This window comes from Salmo salar, chromosome 10, assembly GCF_965601325.2.
Source record: "Salmo salar chromosome 10, fSalSal1, whole genome shotgun sequence".
In the NCBI taxonomy this organism is placed as follows: Eukaryota; Metazoa; Chordata; class Actinopteri; order Salmoniformes; family Salmonidae; genus Salmo; species Salmo salar.
This window is the reverse complement of record NC_138300.1, coordinates 62,095,001-62,100,000: the sequence shown is the minus strand read 5'-3', so window position 1 is coordinate 62,100,000 and position 5,000 is coordinate 62,095,001. Positions and strand designations below refer to the sequence as shown.

The window sequence follows — 5,000 nt, the reverse complement described above, 5'->3', positions numbered from 1 at the left end:
AAAATAATTTTTCTAGTGGCTTCTTTTTAAGAGAGCTTTTTTTTCAAGATGGCTCGACATGCTCCAAACAAGATGCCTGGAGTCGGGATAGCGAACACGGTGAGGTTCGCCTGGAGGAACAAGGAGATGGAGCCGTTTGGGAGGGAGACCTTTGGGAGAAAAATTTTGATTGGGATCCTAAAGTTGGAGGTGGGGGAAGTGTTGTGCCTCCAGGCGAACCCACTGGAGGTGGCTTACGACGTGACGCTCCACAAAGAAGACAGGTATGAGGACGTGATGAGGAGGGCGAGAGAAGTGGGAAAGGATGGACCGATGTGTCATTACGAGGTGACCAGCCTGGGAAAAACCAATTTCCGGGTGGTCACGGTTAATATGTATAACCCTCATGTGAAGGACGAGGAGGTGAGGACTTTCCTTGGGCGCTACATGGACAATGTCTCCTCGGCAAGGCTCCTCAGGGACTCCCTGGGCTTCTGGGATGGGAAGAGAGGATTCCAGGCGTTGCTCAGGGAGGACCCTGAGGGGTTGGGGGGTTACCTCCATCCGCCGGCGATGTTCTCCCTGGGGGCTGACAGGGGGACGTTGTATTATGCACGTCAGCCCCCGTTCTGCAGGCGTTGTATGGCCTATGGTCATATCCTCGCCTCGTGCAGCACAAAGAAGTGCAGGTATTGTGGATCTGCGGAGCACGAGGCGAGGGACTGTGACGCGCCGAAGGCATGTCACGGGTGTGGCATGATTACGCACCTGTGGCGTGAATGCCCGGCGCGTCACCGGTCATACGCGTCTGCAGCTGGGGGGGGAGCGAGAGCCGGGGATGGGGGAAGAAGAGGAGGGGACAAAGAAACAAGAACTGGCACAGAGGAAAAGGACACACGGCGGGAGAAGAAGGACAGAGCGACAGTAGGAGAAGAAGAGGAAAAGGAAGAAGTGGACATGGTGGAATCGGAGGGGCGTGAGGCTGAAGGAGAGGAGGAGCAGGAGGCTGAAGGAGAGAAGGAGCAGGAGGAGGAAGGAGATAAGAGAGTGGAGGGGTCGGAGAAGACGGCGGTGGAGAAGGAGATGGAGAAGGGAACAGAGAGGGAGGAGATAGAGAAGACGGAGGTGGAGAAGAAAGAGACAGAAAGGAAGGAGACAGGGAAGAAGGTGGTGGAGAAGAAAGAGACAGAAAGGAAGGAGACAGGGAAGAAGGTGGTGGAGGAGAAAGAGACAGAAAGAAAGGAGACTGGGAAGACGGCGGTGGAGAAGAAAGAGATAGAAAGGAAGGAGACAGGGAAGAAGGTGGTGGAGGAGAAAGAGACAGAAAGGAAGGAGAGAGGGAAGAAGGTGGTGGAGGAGAAAGAGACAGAAAGGAAGGAGACAGGGAAGAAGGTGGTGGAGGAGAAAGAGACAGAAAGGAAGGAGACAGGGAAGAAGGTGGTGGAGAAGAAAGAGACAGAAAGGAAGGAGACAAGGAAGAAGGTGGTGGAGAAGAAAGAGAAAGAAAGGGAGGAGAAAGAGATGGCAGTGGTGGCGGGACCAGTAGGAGAAGGAGTGAAGGAGTGGGGGGACAGTAAAGAGGTGAGATCACGGGTGGAGGAGCTGAGGGAGATGGTGGGGGGGCTGCCGGACAATATGAATGAAGCGAGGGGGGGGTTGACGGACGAGGAAAGGAATGTTCCCTGGCTGCGCCCTCCACCAATAAAGAGACCTAAGAAGGGGGAGCGCCCGGAAAGCAGGAGGAAGAAGGGTGGTAAAAGGGTGGTGGTGAAGGAAGGGCAAGGGGGAGAGGATGCTGGGCCCTCGTGGGCTCCCTCTTCTTCCTGTTCCTTTACACCCCTGGCAGAGCTGGACCTCCCAGGCATGGCCCAGGATTGGGGGATGGAGGAAGGAGCAAGTTTTCTGTTTGGGGGCATGGGGTGCTCGGGTCTGAGTTCGGAGGAGGGCCGGGTGGTGGATTTGAGTGGGGGGCACAAGACACAGAGTGTGGGTGTGCCGGGAATTGTTTTTGTTTCTAGGGGAGAGGGGATGGTGGCCGACGGTGGAGCGTCAGGAGTGGAGGAGGCGTCCCCGTCGGTCGGGAGTATAGGGTGAGTGTTTAATTTTGGTTATTTGATATGTGTATGGGTTTTGGTTTGTAGGTGGGAAGGGGAGGGTAGATGCTCTCATGACGTTTTGGTTTTTGGGTTTGGTTATTGTTGAATAGTTTTGAAATGTTTATTTTTGTGTTGATTGGAATTTGTATTTGAATTGATTGATGTGTGGAAAATTTTGGTTGGTTTGGAACGTAATAAATATATTTTGTAAAAAAAAAAAAAAAATCTGTTCTTATCAGTTTAATATCTGATACGTCCCCCATCGGGGGACTACATATTAAATGGATTTTTCGAACAGGGAGTCGGAAATGGGGCTTGCTCCGTCCGCTCCACGCATCGACCCGGTATTGCAGTACCTCCGGGAATGGTGCAACACTTTTCTCCCATTGTCAAGGAAAAAGAAATACACCAAATCTATGTAAAACAGCTAGCAGAAGAAGAGAAGGAATGAAAAAAGAAGAATCATCCAAACTGAAACAAGTGCGAAGCCCCCTTCATGGGGGTCCCCCGTTTTCCCGCCATTTTACTTAAAAAAAAAAAAATAAAAAAAAAAAAATAAATACATTGGCCAGGAGTGTGTGTGTGTGTGTGTGTGTGTGTGTGTGTGTGTGTTTTGAGCCCCCCCCAAAAAATACAATCACTTCACCAGGATTGTTTGTGTGTGTGTGTGTGTGTGTGTGTGTGTGTGTGTGTGTGTGTGTGTGTGTGTGTGTGTGTGTGTTTTTGAGCCCCCCCCAAAAAATACAATCACTTCACCAGGATTGTGTGTGTGTGTGTGTTTTTGAGCCCCCCCCAAAAAATACAATCACTTCACCAGGATTGTGTGTGTGTGTGTTTTTGAGCCCCCCCCAAAAATACAATCACTTCACCAGGATTGTCTGTCTGTCTGTCTGTCTGTCTGTCTGTCTGTCTGTCTGTCTGTCTGTCTGTCTGTCTGTGACTTTTTACCCACAGCCCTCGAAAACTTGGAAGAGTGGGTTCGGGGACCACCCGCGGGGACCCGGCCTAGAGTGCACCGTGTGTGTCTCGGGCCCCGACCTCTGACTTCCATACGACTCTGGTTTCTCTTCATTACGCACAAGCCTTTCGCCTTTTACTAAAGACTTCCGTGGAGAGGAACACTTACGAGTTCAACGTATTTTTGGAAGGGCTTTGCTTCTGGCAGAGCCCGGTATCTTGTTTCAAGAGAAATTGACAGAGATGACGCCGAGACTTTTTGCTCAGGCGTTTGACTTGAAGCCGGCTGACCGACCGGCGTATTTTTTCCACTCAAAGTAGTCGCTCGGGCAATTGAGTTCAAGCCCGACGATGACTGGTGTATTTGCCGGGCATTGAACAAATAGTCGCACTAGGATTAAAGAGCTAGTGACCTAACGACGCATTAGCGACTTTTAAAAAAAAACACACCCGCCTGTCACCAGGGAAGCGTTGGGTGAGGAGGAGCCAACTTTTGCCAAACCGATGAGGTCTGCCGAGGCCCCCGGGGGCCCGGCGGGTGCAGGGGTCAATTTGTGGGTTATCGCTTCTCGGCCTTTTGGCTCAGATCAAGAAAAAAAAAAAAAAAAAAAAAAAAAAATATAATACATTGGCCAGGAGTGTGTGTGTGTGTGTGTGTGTGTGTGTGTGTGTGTTTTTGAGCCCCCCCCAAAAAATACAATCACTTCACCAGGATTGTTTGTGTGTGTGTGTGTGTGTGTGTGTGTGTGTGTGTGTGTGTGTGTGTGTGTGTGTGTGTGTGTGTTTTTGAGCCCCCCCCAAAAAATACAATCACTTCACCAGGATTGTGTGTGTGTGTGTGTTTTTGAGCCCCCCCCAAAAAATACAATCACTTCACCAGGATTGTGTGTGTGTGTGTTTTTGAGCCCCCCCCAAAAATACAATCACTTCACCAGGATCTGTCTGTCTGTCTGTCTGTCTGTCTGTCTGTCTGTCTGTCTGTGCTGTCTGTACTCCACAGCCCTCGAAAACTTGGAAGAGTGGGTTCGGGGACCACCCGCGGGGACCCGGCCTAGAGTGCGACTTTTTACCCACAGCCCTCGAAAACTTGGAAGAGTGGGTTCGGGGACCACCCGCGGGGACCCGGCCTAGAGTGCACCGTGTGTGTCTCGGGCCCCGACCTCTGACTTCCATACGACTCTGGTTTCTCTTCATTACGCACAAGCCTTTCGCCTTTTACTAAAGACTTCCGTGGAGAGGAACACTTACGAGTTCAACGTATTTTTGGAAGGGCTTTGCTTCTGGCAGAGCCCGGTATCTTGTTTCAAGAGAAATTGACAGAGATGACGCCGAGACTTTTTGCTCAGGCGTTTGACTTGAAGCCGGCTGACCGACCGGCGTATTTTTTCCACTCAAAGTAGTCGCTCGGGCAATTGAGTTCAAGCCCGACGATGACTGGTGTATTTGCCGGGCATTGAACAAATAGTCGCACTAGGATTAAAGAGCTAGTGACCTAACGACGCATTAGCGACTTTTAAAAAAAAACACACCCGCCTGTCACCAGGGAAGCGTTGGGTGAGGAGGAGCCAACTTTTGCCAAACCGATGAGGTCTGCCGAGGCCCCCGGGGGCCCGGCGGGTGCAGGGGTCAATTTGTGGGTTATCGCTTCTCGGCCTTTTGGCTCAGATCAAGCTTGGTACCGAGGTGCCCCAAAGCCCGCTGAGCCAAAAGGTCGAAGGAAGGCCGGAGGGAGGAAAGGTTTGGAGTGTGGGAGACGGTTTTTTTTCAATTTTCAAAAATAATTTTTCTAGTGGCTTCTTTTTAAGAGAGCTTTTTTTTCAAGATGGCTCGACATGCTCCAAACAAGATGCCTGGAGTCGGGATAGCGAACACGGTGAGGTTCGCCTGGAGGAACAAGGAGATGGAGCCGTTTGGGAGGGAGACCTTTGGGAGAAAAATTTTGATTGGGATCCTAAAGTTGGAGGTGGG

General features: G+C 51.1%; 2 non-coding genes and 1 pseudogene across 2 annotated transcripts; all 3 read left to right on the top strand.

Moving 5' to 3' along the window:
* Positions 1-2,273: 2,273 nt before the first annotated feature.
* On the top strand, positions 2,274-2,453 carry LOC145858721 (uncharacterized; annotated as a pseudogene).
* A 674-nt stretch (positions 2,454-3,127) lies between these two features.
* Positions 3,128-3,244, top strand: LOC145858773 (U5 spliceosomal RNA). The gene has a single exon (XR_014379252.1). It is a non-coding gene; the product is annotated as a U5 spliceosomal RNA (small nuclear RNA).
* A 962-nt stretch (positions 3,245-4,206) lies between these two features.
* Positions 4,207-4,323, top strand: LOC123740540 (U5 spliceosomal RNA). The gene has a single exon (XR_006768422.1). It is a non-coding gene; the product is annotated as a U5 spliceosomal RNA (small nuclear RNA).
* The last annotated feature ends 677 nt before the right edge of the window (positions 4,324-5,000 follow it).